Source organism: Lathyrus oleraceus, chromosome 5 (assembly GCF_024323335.1).
Source record: "Lathyrus oleraceus cultivar Zhongwan6 chromosome 5, CAAS_Psat_ZW6_1.0, whole genome shotgun sequence".
Lineage (NCBI taxonomy): Eukaryota > Viridiplantae > Streptophyta > Magnoliopsida > Fabales > Fabaceae > Lathyrus > Lathyrus oleraceus.
The window spans coordinates 249818584-249831743 of record NC_066583.1 but is presented as its reverse complement, the minus strand read 5'-3'; the positions used below and the strand labels follow the sequence as shown (position 1 = coordinate 249831743).

Below are 13160 nucleotides of genomic sequence, written 5' to 3'. Positions count from 1 at the left end.
AGAAGCTCCCCCCGAGAGTAGTCCATTCCTTTTATCCTGGTTCATCTCCTAAACAGAGAGTAGTCCAGTCCCCTTATCCAATAAGAGATTTTCACTATAATCAAACTGATTACACTTTGCTCAAGAAAACTAGCAAGAGACTAATCACACTAGAAAGAGACTCCTTCTCAAGCAATCCAACAAGACACTTCTGTTCAAGCACCCAGGCATGAGGCTTCCACTCCTCAAACAAACTAGCAAGAGACTTCCACTGCTTAAGCAAACTATCAAGAAATCTCCTCTAATTTAAACAAATAGTTTAGTAGAAAAGATAATAATTATTTTCAAAAGTATATAAGTGATACAACAACAACAACAAAGATTCTTAACAATTAAGATTTCTAAGATATACAAAGATAAGAAATCTTAAGAGCTTGTGCAATAAACAGATAAATACTTTAGATCAAATTTATTCTTGTTATATTGTTCAAGAGTGGTTAACCTTCGTTTAAATCTCCGACTCCTTTTTATAGAGGCAGACAAAGATTCATTGGAAAGTAACTTACACAAGTGTTTTTTGTAGAGACGCATTTCCGGGAGAGACGTTGGAAGACAAACCTGATTAAGATCTTCATCCAATGTGTAATGATTTTCTCCAATGCGTCTTTCTCATACTAGGTAAAAGCCAAGATGTTGAAGCAAACTTAAGAGATCATGTCAACTTTTCAAGAGCCTTTCACTAAGAAACTCTAGTTGACTTTTTTCATAAGTCTGGCGTTGAGAAGATTGGTTTGTTATGGAGACAGACTATGAATCAGAAGTTGAGCACCTTTAGCTAAGGTCTTTAGAGTCTGAGTTATCACTAGAAGCTGAGATACCACATTCAGATTCTGGTCCTTCAGAAGCTCAGATACCACATTCCAAGAAATCAGATTTTGATCATTCAGAATTTGAGTCTTTTAGCTTCTCTACATATGCTTTCATCAGGGTCAATTCTGAGTTGAACTTTAAGCTTGTGATCATGCACACTAGAATATATGTTAGTATACCCAATTGTTCTTTAAGTACTCTGTTATCATCAAAACCCAAGGGATATGAATAATTTTCTTTCAGTAATATCCCCCTTCTTGATGATGACAAACAAAGGTATTTAAGAATAATGGTTGGTTTAACATCAGAGTATGAGGTTTGCAAGCTCCCCCCGAGTCTAATAGTTCAAAGGTTGAGTTTTGTAAGCTTCCCTAAGTCAATATCCAAGTTAATTAAACTTATCTTGATAGCATAAGAAAATGATCATCATATGAAACCAATAATAACATGGGTTCATGTATATAATAACATTCATAATACTTGTATCCTCTTTAAATACTCTCATGATTTTCTCCCCATTTTGTCATAAACAAAAAGTTAATAGAATATCATATATATATATATATATATATATATATATATATATATATATATATATATATATATATATATATATATATATATATATATATATATATATATATATATATATATATATATATATATATATATATATATAGAGAGAGAGAGAGAGAGAGAGAGAGAGAGAGAGAGAAGATATTGAAGAAAAAAATAAGAGAAAAACTATAAGAACTATTGATAGATAAACATTGATTACACAAATTCCTAGATGGCCAAATCTAGTTTCTAACAGCATAACATAGAAGACAAGACTCAAGAAACACAGTCTTCAAAATTGAAATAGTCTGGCTCATAAACACCTTTATAAAAGTAGATGTTGCATTAACAACAAGTTCACATTTCTCTATAGTTATTGTGTGCAACAAAAGAGGGGGAAAAATAAAGCCATTCAAGGCTGAAAAGAGAGATTTTGCAAAGGAGATACACAACTTGATGAAGAAGCGGGCAAGGGAAGAAAGAGAGAAATTTGAGGAACTAGCAAAGGGTCGGATATTTACAACTGCAGAAGATGAAGGTACGTTTGTTGGAGTCTTAGAAAAGGGCAAGAGCATAGTAACTGATCTGAAAAATCTCAAGAAGAATGAGTGGGATGAGGTTTGGAAGGCTTATTTGGAGTCACGGGGAAGGAAATATGATCAAATATGGGAATTTCAATTGTCTTTAAAGAAAAACAAATGTAATAGCCTTTAGGTCCAGATCATGTAATGTCTCCTTAAATAATATTGAAATTCTGCAACTATCTTAACAATGAAACTCCCTTTTTCCTTATATCCATGAAGTTTTTAGAAATGCTTATCAATCAATCAGTATGAAAAACTTGAAAACAAAATAACATAAAAGCATTAAGAAACAATTAAGAATAAGAAAAGATAGAAAAAACTTAATTGAAAGAGAAGGACAAGGTACAAAACAACAAAAGAAACAAATGAAAACAACAAAAGAAACAAAGAAGAGGAAGATCCATCCAAAGATACCACATTGACCACAAAAAGGTCAATAGCTTTCATAGCTTCTGGTATCTTTAACTTATCTCCCCGATGTAACCCCAACCATAGTTTTCAATACTCCTTGTTGAATCAAGAGTTCTGGAAGAACTCGTCCACGAGGAATGAAACATGACTTTCCCTCGTGAAAGAATATGAGAGTCATATTCAGATAATCAAACATAACATGGGGAAGGTTAATCTTCATATTTGAGTTGATAAGTATCATAAAAGCCTTTTCATCAATATCTAAAGAGCCTAAACTATCTTTCTTTAGCAGAAGGCTTGAGATTAAAATTTGATACCAGACAGATGCCATGGAGTAACACCTTCATCCTCACACTTTAGACAGGTTGGACATATTCTCAAAAATAAGGTGAGGAGGAAAAGAAGAATCCCAAGAGAGCATATCTGGAGTAACACCTTCATCCTCACACTTTATTGCATTATAAATAAAGGTGGGAGTGATGGTGATAAGGGCACAAAATACCAAAAAAAAAGAATGGCACACTCTAGATTTAGTTCTTGGACATATTCATTCACCCAAAATTCATCCCAGCCATTTTGGGAGACAACACTTTGAAGATCAAAGCCTTAGGTTATCATTTCTTCAAAGTCAACAAGTCCTTCAATGATAACTACTAACTGGTTTTCCATAACAAGATTAGATCTAGAGGCCAACGCAAGAAAGGGTTTCACAAAAGATAGATTAATACAAAGAAGGTAGAAACAATATAAAATAAGAAAATATGTTCCCATATATATAGTCAACACTATTGTCAGAAGTATACAAGACAATTGTCTTTGCTTTAAGACCACTTAAAGCTAATCTTTTCGACAAACAAAAACAGTAAAACAAAAATGGTTAACAAACAAATAGAAAGATCTGAAGAGATGACAAAGGAGAATATACATAAAAATCAAAGAGGTTTCACATCATTACCCATCAGTCTGAAGGTAGAGAAAAACAAGAAAGGGGGGTTTGAATTGTTTTCACAGACAATAAAAACTTTTGGAGTTTCTACATAGACACAAAATAAAGACAAACAACACAGAAGCTATCCTGGTTCGCTTGAAATTCAAAGCTACTCCAGTTCACCCTACCAAGGTGATTTCACCTTCAAAAAGAACTTAATCCAATAATCTAGAAAGATTACAACAACGTCTAAGAGTACAATGATCTCTTAGCCCTCTTATGTCTACAGACTTCATAAGTCACTTGAGGAACTTTACAACAACTATTTTAGAATTACAAGAAGGTGTTTAGTGCTTCTAGGTAAGCAATATGAACACAGTAAGAACAATAGAATTTCACACTAAGAGCAACAACTCGTGTGAAGGCGTAAAACAAGAATTAGTGAAAGATTGAATTTTTGATGTATAGAATTCTTGTAGGATAGCTTCTTCTTTTTATGATGATGATTGAACCTTTTTATAGTGTTTGGAGATGATACCATTGAATGTAGAATTGATGTTGGTATCTTGCTAATGATAGAACTTAAATGCCATTAAGTTTATTGTCCTTTCCATAGCAGTTTAGGAGAGTACTCAATTTTCTCGATATATAGATGCATACCATATTTGGAATACTCCATTGTTAAGTCTTGATCTGATTTGTTGGGCGTGAATCAGAGTGCGCGGAATTCAGATACTTCTCTTAGATCTTGTATTCTTCAAATAGTTGCCTGATTTTTTTTCTTTAGAAGTTCTTGATTGATCTCTAATTAGATGTGCTTCAGATGTAATGATCATCAGAGAATTCATGTGTGGGATCCTTTAGATGCAGAATATCGGAGTCTTCAAATGTCAGAGCGAATACCTTTGACTCTAAATCAGCTATTATGGACTATTTGTGACGTTAGATGTTGTTTCATCAGATTCATTTATTGTTAGAGTCCTGCACACTTAGAGAATTTTATTATGGTACCAAAATATTTCATCATTTGTTATCATCAAAACTTAGAGATAAATTGCAGAACTAAAATCGTGTTCTAACATAGTATTTCCCCATGCAGTCATTATGCATGCAAGACAATTATCAATTATCTGAAATTATTAAGTGGGATAGGTGTTAGAGGAAGGCAAAGGAATTTTCCACTTAAATGCTATTTGAAGTAAATAATCCACTCCAGAGTCTCAGAGTCTGAAGTTTTTCATAAGCCATTTTTCATTAGAGGCAATTCCCAAAACTCTGACTGAATCTACTTCTGATCAATATCAAACTTTGATACTCTATCGAAAAGCAAGCATTATTCTTCAATAAATTCCATGTTCAAATTCTTTTTGATAAAATCAAATATTTCAATATCCAAGGGTTTTGTAAATATTTCGGCCCATTGATGATTAATATCAATGAATTGAATATCTATTACACCCTTCTGAACATAATTTCTTATAATGTGATGTATTATTTCAATATGCTTGGTTCTAGAATGTTGAACTAGATTCTTTGTTAGACAAATAGCAGCATTATTGTCACAAAAGATAGGGATACTGTTTCCACAAATCAGATAATCCTCTAGCTGATATTTCATCTAGAGTAGCTATGTACAACATTTTGCAGTTGTGATGTATTTTGCTTCTATTGTAGATAGAATAATAGTTGCTTATCTCTTACTAGCCCAGGATATTAGGTTTTCACCTATGAATTGAGAGTTTCCACTACTCGATTTTCTCTCAATTCTATCCCTAGCATAATCAGCATCACAAAATCTAAGTAGCTTATAATCTAGGGATTTTTTTTATAAATAAGTCCTAGATTTTTTGTTCCTTTCAGATACCTAAAGATTCTCTTAACAACAGTTAAGTGAATCTTTCTAGGATCTGATTGAAATCTTGCACACAGACAGACACTAAACAATACATCAGGCCTAAAAGCTATAAGGTAAAGCAAGGAACCTACCATACCTCTATATAACTTCTGATCCAACTTGGTGTTACTTTCCTCTTTGTTCAGACAATAGGTTGGATGCATAGGAGTTGACATAATCTTGTAGTCTTCAAGATTAAACTTCTTCAGAAGCTCCTTTGTGTACTTAGACTAATGAATAAGAGTTCCATTTTTACTTTGGTTAATTTGAATTCCTAGGAAGAACTTCAATTCTCTCATCATGCTTATCTCAAACTCAACCATCATAGTCTCAGTAAATTCTTTGTAAAGAGAGGCATTAGTAGAACAAAAATTATGTCATCAACAAAAACTTAGACGATCAAGATTTCCTTATTCATAGTCTTTCTGAATAGTGTAGTGTAAACCTGACCTTTTTGAAAAGTTTTTTCTAATAAGAAACTACGCAATCTCTCATACCAAGCTCTTGGAGATTGTTTGAGTCCATAAAGTGATTTCTTGAGTTTAAAAACAAATTATGAGTGGACAGAAACCTCAAACCCAAAAGGTTGTTTAACACACACCTCTTCATAAATGACTCAGTTTAAGAAAAAATTATTGACATCCATTTGATATAAAACAATATCATGATTAATAGCATAAGAGAAAAATAATTATGATTGCCTCTAACCTTTCCACAAGTGCAAAGGTTTTAGAGAAATCTATACCTTCTTGCTGACTGTAACCTTGAGTTACAAGTCTAGCTTTATTTCTTACCACTTCTCCTTGCTCATTCAGTTTGTTTCTAAACACCCATTTTGTTCTAATAATGTTCTTCTGATTTGGTCTAGGGACCATATTCCGAACATCATTCCTCTGGAACTGGTTCAGTTCTTCTTGCATAGCAACAATCCACCCATCATTTGATAAAGCTTCATTGACCGAACTTGGCTTTATCAAGGAAATAAACCCTAGCATAGAGTTATGATTTCTAAATGTTGATCTAGTTCTTAAGGGATCATCTTTATTCTAATAATTAGCTCTTTTGTATGAGAAGCTTTATACTTGAAAGAATTTTTACGTAGATTTGAAACTTCTTAACCATTTTGGGCTTCTTCAGAATTTTCAGCTTCTAGGTGAGCTTCAGAAATTGGGCCAGCTTTCGGTATACCAACATCTGAGCCACTAACTTCTGAAGGTCCAGCCTCTGGATGATCTTTAGAAACCTGAATATCTGCAAAAAAAATTAATAATATCTAAAATATTATAGTCGGGATCTTTGTCATTAAATTAGACATGCATAGACTCTTCAACCATTATGGTTTCAGAGTTATACACCCTGAATGCTTTAGAGCGTTTAGAGTATCCTAAAAAGACGCCTTTTTGAGCTTTAGCATCAAATTTCTTTCGATAGACTTTATTGTTCAGAATGTAACATGTATAACCAAACTGATGAAAATAAGATATGCTTGGCTTTCTTCCTTTAAATAATTCATATGATGTTTTGTTCAGAATTAGTCTGATATAGATCCTATTTAGAACATAACAAGATGTATTAATAGCTCATACCAACAAGTATTTTGGAAGATGATTTTTATCGATCATTGTTCTAGCCATTTCTTGCAAGGACCTGTTCTTTCTTTCTACAACTCCATTTTACCAAGGAGTTCTAGAAGAAGAAAACCCATGGGTGATTCCATATTTTTCACAAAAACTCTCAAATGGCTCATTTTCTAACTCACCGCCATTATCACTTCTAACTTTTAATTATATTTGATTCCTTTTCATATTGAACTTGTGTGCAAAAGATTTTAAATAGCTCATATGATTCATCTTTAGATATTTTGGATTTAACCCAAGTTCATTTGCTATAGTCATCAACAATGACTAATCCATATTTCTTCCCATTGATTGGAGTAGTCCCAACAGGACGAAATAAATAAATATGAAGTAATTCTAAGGGTCTAGAGGTAGATATAATATTTTTATATTTAAAAGAAGTTTTGTTAATCTTTCCTACTTGACATGCTCCATAGAGATCATATGAGTGATAGTCAAGATCTGACAGCCCTTTAACAAATTTAGAGATCAATCTCCAGTTAGCATGACCTAACCTTCTGTGCCAAAACCATTTCCCATCACTCAATGACATAAGGCAAACTAACTTTTGATCAGTCAATTCAAAAAGATTAATTTTATAAACATTTATCTTCCTCTTACCTTTGAATAAAATGGATTTTTCAGGTTCATTGATAACTTAACAAAAGTTCGTATTAAACAAGACTTCATAACCACTGGCACAAAATTAACTAATGCTCAGTAGGTTATGTTTGAGTCCACTTACTAACCAAAAATTATTAACAGAGATTAAGGAATCACCGATAGTACTGATATCAATGATCTTCCCTTTTTATCCTCCTCCAAACTCCACACTTCCTTCCTCTTTCAGAGTCATGGTTTAGAACATATGATTTTCTCCCTTCATACGAAGTGAGCAACCACTGTCTAGGTACCATGATTATTTACTTATTACTACCTTTAAGCATATCTACAACAAACACAATTTTAGACTTAGGTACCCATAATCTTATGGGTCCTCTATTATTAGTTCTGACACGCTTCCTTTTATTCTGAGCCTTTTCCTAATAAAAGGGTCTAGACTCATTCCAAACTTTTTGCTTATAATAGTTTTTTCTTGGATAAGTTTTGACTTTGGCTTCTGAACCCTTCAGTTTCTTTGATCCATAAGTCTTGGGTTTGATATCTTTAGAACCTTTGACTTGAGATTTTTGGATTCTTAATTCTTCATAACCTTTGACTTCTGAATGTTAGGTTCTGATTTCATCCGGACCTTTGACATTGAAGTCTTAGGTAGTGATTTGTTTAGGACTTTTGATTATGTTATCTCAGGTTCTAATTGGTTCAGAATTTTTCCTGTATCAGAAGCAGACACAAAATAAGTTTTCAGCTTTGTTTGACCACTGCTTGAAGAAGAAGGGTATGAGGGTTTTTTTCAAGAGTTAAGCTTTTTAATTATAACATCTTTTAATGTAACCCATACCTAACCATTTGCTCTTAATTACTCCATATATCATGGAAGCAAGTTTTCTTCTCTCAAGACCAGTTATGATAAAATTTTGAAGAGCCATTTCATGCTCACTCAATAACTTACCAGTCACTTTATTTGTTTGAGCAATATGATCTTTTTTTAAAGATTCAATTTTATTTTAAGAAGATTTTAATTATTCTTTTAGAAGATCATTTTTCTTTTTCAAAGTTTTCATGTGTCTTCCCTTGTCTTGGAATGAGTCATGAGGTCTTGAATAAAAGAGATAAGATCATAACAAGATAAATTAGAAAATAACTTTTCTTCTTCTTCAGTCTCTGAATCAAAAGTTGATTCATATTTTGTGTCAGAGGATGTGAGAGCCATCAATGTCAGATCTTCTTCTCCTTCATCTTTATCTGAACTATATTCATTATCAAGTTTATCCCATGTTGCCATGAGACTCTTCTTTAAAGTACTTATGAATTTGTCCTTATGGAAGCTTCCTTTATTTGGTATGTCTTTCTGCAGATTAGGATAATCAACTTTGAAATGACCAGGCTTCTTCCAGTTGAAGCAATTCTTCTGATTATCATCTTTGTCTTTTGAACTAGAGCCTCTGAATCCACTATTTCTACCAGAGAATCTCTTGTTCCTTTTTGTCAGTTGTTGGAACCTCCTGATTATAAAAGGCCATTTCGTGGTCAACAGAGTCACCATCAAAAACTTCTTCATCAAAAGCGTCTTCTGATTTCCAAACTTTTGAGGATCTGACGACTTTACCACCATATTTTTTAGCTACTGACTTCAAAGCCAGTGTTTTAGATTTCATCACAGACTCATCTCTATTCAGTTCCATCTCATGGCTCTAAATGTTGCTTATTAGACTTTCAAGGTTCAATATACTCATATATTTAGCCTCCTGAATAGATATGACCTTAGGTTTGTATCTAGCAGGGAGACTTCTGAAAATCTTCTTTACATGGTCAGGCGTATGTAACTTTTGCTCAGAACCTGAAGGTTTAATACAAGAACTTTAAACCTAGAAAGAATGGTTTAAATATCTTCATCATCCTTCATTCTGAATAACTCGTAATGTTGTGCAAGAAGGTCGGCCTTGGCCTCTTTGACTCTTTGGTTCCCTTCATAAGTAGAACACAAAGACTCAAAGATAGTCTTAGCAGTTGACTTATCAATGATCTTGATGTACTCAGAATAAGGTAGAGCTTTTATCAGAATGCCTATAACTCTATGATGTTTTCTGTAAATTTTCTTTTGATTTGATGTGAGATTTTTCCTACACTTTACCATTCCAACACCATTAACTTCAATGTTAATGTCGTCTTCAAGGATATACCATAACTCATCGTTGAGACCAATGATTTAAGTATATATTTTACTTTTCCACCATTCAAACTAAGTGGAGTCACCATTGAATGTAGGTGGTTTAGCCGAGTAATGACTTTTCTCAGTAGTATTATAGTCATAGGATATACCATAAGCATCGGTCGATCCAGACGCACATGACATGAAGGAACGAGTATTTTTCTTAGGATCTTTTATTGTACCACTATAAAGTGTTTAGCACAGAATGTGTTTTGATGCCAACTGAAGGTGAGAAAAATACACAAGAAGGAAGGGGAGGGGTTGAATTGTGTATGTTAATTCTTTTTCACTCATGAAAAACTAAGTTTAGAATATAAACAAGTCAGAATTTGATCTCAGAGTTAATACCAGCGGAATGAATAATATTCAGAAGCAAGAAACAAAGCAACACACAGAGTTATCCTAGTTCCTCTGCTAAATTGAAAGTGCTTCAGTCCCCTTGTCCAACAAGATATTTTCACTATAATCAAATTGATTACACTTTTCTCAAGCAAACTAGCAAGAGACTTCAATTGCTTAATCACACTAGAAAGATACATTTACTAAAGCAATCCAGTAAGAGACTTCTACTTAAGCACACAGGCAAGAGGCTTCCACTGCTCAGGAAAACTAGCAAGAGACTTCCATTGCTAAAGCAAACTAGCAAGAGACTTCCTCTACCTTAAACAAATAGTTTAGTAAAAAAGATAACAACTATACTCAGAAGTATAAAAGTGATACAACAACCACAAAGATTCTTAACACTTAAGATTTCTAAGTTTACAAAGATAAGAAATCTTAAGAGATTGTGAAATAAATAGATAAATACTTTAGCTCAAAGTTATTCTTGTTAGATTGTTCGAGAGTGGTTAACATTCCTTCAAATCTTCAACTCCTTTTTATACAGGCAGAAAAAGAGTCGTTGGAAAGTAACTCGCACAAGTGTTCTTTGTTGAGACGCATTTCTATGAGATATGTTGGAAGACAAATATGATTAAGATCTTCATCAAATGTGTAGTGACTTTGTCCAGTGTCTATTTCTCATACTAGGTAACAACCAAGACATTGGATCAGACTTAAGAGATCACATCAACTTTTTTTTAGCCTTGCACTAAGAAACTCTAGTTGACTTTTTACATAAGACTGGTATTGACAAGATTGGTCTGCTATGGGGACAGAGTACGGATAAGAAGCTGAGCACCTTTAGCTAAGGACTTCAGAGTCTGAGCTGTCACTAGAAGTTGAGATACCACATTCCTATTCTGATCCTTCAAAAGCTGAGATACCAAGTTCAGAGCATCGAATCTGATCCTTCAGAATTTGAGTCTTTTAGCTTCTCTACATATGCTTTCATCAGGTTCAACTCTAAGTTGAATTTTAAGCTTGTGATCTTGCATACTTGAATATATGTTACTATACCCAATTGTTCTTTAAGTACTGTGTTATCATCAAAACGCAAGGGATATGAACAATTTTATTCCAAAAGATTTCATTCAACGGAGACGTTTTCAAATTTTGATATGAGAATTCAACTTGACCGCGTGGAAATCGCAGGAATCAGATGTCGTTTCTCATATATGGCACCATTATTCCATTATGAAACCAAAAATGGATGAGCTTGAGAAAATCACATCATAGTGAAACTTGGCGTGCAATTATATGATATGGCACTGTGGGTTGAAGGTTGTGATCACGGTGCTTCTTGAACCATAGGGGTTGATCTTGACACAATTTTGTCAATCGGTGTCTATCTTGAATCGGCGTTGGTTATCTCCGCTAATATGGAACAAGGGGGTACCTGCATGGTTAGTACTCCAACACTTAAGTCAGTTAGGTTCAAGATAACTAAGGTGAAAATGGAGATTAGAGGTTGTGTACCTGAAAGTCCTTTGTGAAGGTATGTATACCTTAAGCTTAATAGAGCAGGTTAATAAATTGGCCTCGTGCTATTGGGCCTTTGGTCAGTAGTGTCCTTGAGCCATTGGCTGAAACAATTGCAATGTATTCAATTTCAAATTTAGTGTAAAGGATATCTCAAGGTATAATACCATGATGAATGATCAAAAACAAATTATAAAAAAATTGATAAAATCAAATTTCAAGTAAATGATAATCGAAAATGTGATGAATCATTAAAATACACACATGAAATTCATTGTTAACAACATATCAATTTCCCCCTTAAGGAGGGTCGGGGTCAGTAAGCTTTCTTAGCTCATGCAATAGTTGAAAGAACAATACCAACATGGGAAATATATTCTTTTACTCACACCATTATTAGAAAGCTTTCACATATGCCCAACTTATGGACTGCAATTTTAGGGGGAGATTTACGGATGTTTGATAATTTCAACATTAAAGTTGTTAAAAGGAAGATCGATCTAATGACAGTCCCACTTCCAAATATGTAAGTTCCAGACTATCCTATTATGTGTATAAAGACCAGGTCCCCAAAGTCTCATCATCTACCCATGAGTAATTCTCGATATCAGTGGCTACTTCTAGAGTCAATAGTGATGCCTTTTTAAACATGTATTCTTTACTTTTCAAATACAAAAAATGGCAGCCTTATGTCAAACATATGAATTATTCCTTCAACCACCATATTACTTTATCAACGATAAATTTATGCATGAGTTGAAACTCTAAACCCCTAGCAACCTTTTACGATTTGAGATCATGCATGATATATTTTCTATAATAGTGATTTTAATCACCTTACTTTCTCCAAAGCTAAATCCTTCCCAGAAGAGTCTCATATGGGGATGAAGATCCATATCCCCAAGATTAACCATTATTGATTCAATTCTATAATTGACACCACTAAATTCTATATCACTTAGATCTACAAAAGGGGTGCCTAAATATGGTTTTCCTGGGTATTCCACATTCAATATCACTTAAATTCTATATCACTGTCGCTCGTTCGACTCCCCATGATTGATGGTTTTGAGCCATGTCTTCGATGAGGGCACTAGCTTCAGGGTAAGGTTTGTTCATCATAGCACCGCCTGCGGCAGCGTCGATGGTCATCTTTGGGTTATAATGAAGTCCATTATAGAAGGTTTGAATGATCAACCAATTTTCTAAGCCATGATGTGGGCATGCTCGTAACAACTCTTTATATCTCTCCCAAGCTTCGAACAGCGATTCTCCTTGGTTTTGGGCAAATCTAGTTATATGGTTTCGAAGAACGGCGGTCTTACTCGGGGGAAAATATCTAGCAAGAAAAACTCTTCTAAGGTTATCCCAAGTCGTAATGGAATTGGGTGGAAGGGAATCTAACCATGATAGAGCTTTATCTCTGAGGGAAAAAGGAAATAATCTTAAACGTATTGCCTTAGGAGAAGCTCCATTGGTTTTAAAAGTATCTGCTAATTGAAGAAATATTTTTAAATGTTGGTTTGGGTTCTCGGTAGCGAGACCCGCGAATTGTCTCTGTTGCACTAATTGTAACAGAGATGGTTTAAGTTCAAAATTATTGGCTGGTATGATCGGGTTTACTATA

At 33.8% G+C, this 13160-nt stretch overlaps 1 non-coding gene across 1 annotated transcript; it reads left to right on the top strand.

Moving 5' to 3' along the window:
• The first annotated feature begins 12740 nt into the window (after positions 1 to 12740).
• On the top strand, positions 12741 to 12847 carry LOC127088902 (small nucleolar RNA R71). The gene has a single exon (XR_007790705.1). It is a non-coding gene; the product is annotated as a small nucleolar RNA R71 (small nucleolar RNA).
• Positions 12848 to 13160: the final 313 nt, after the last annotated feature.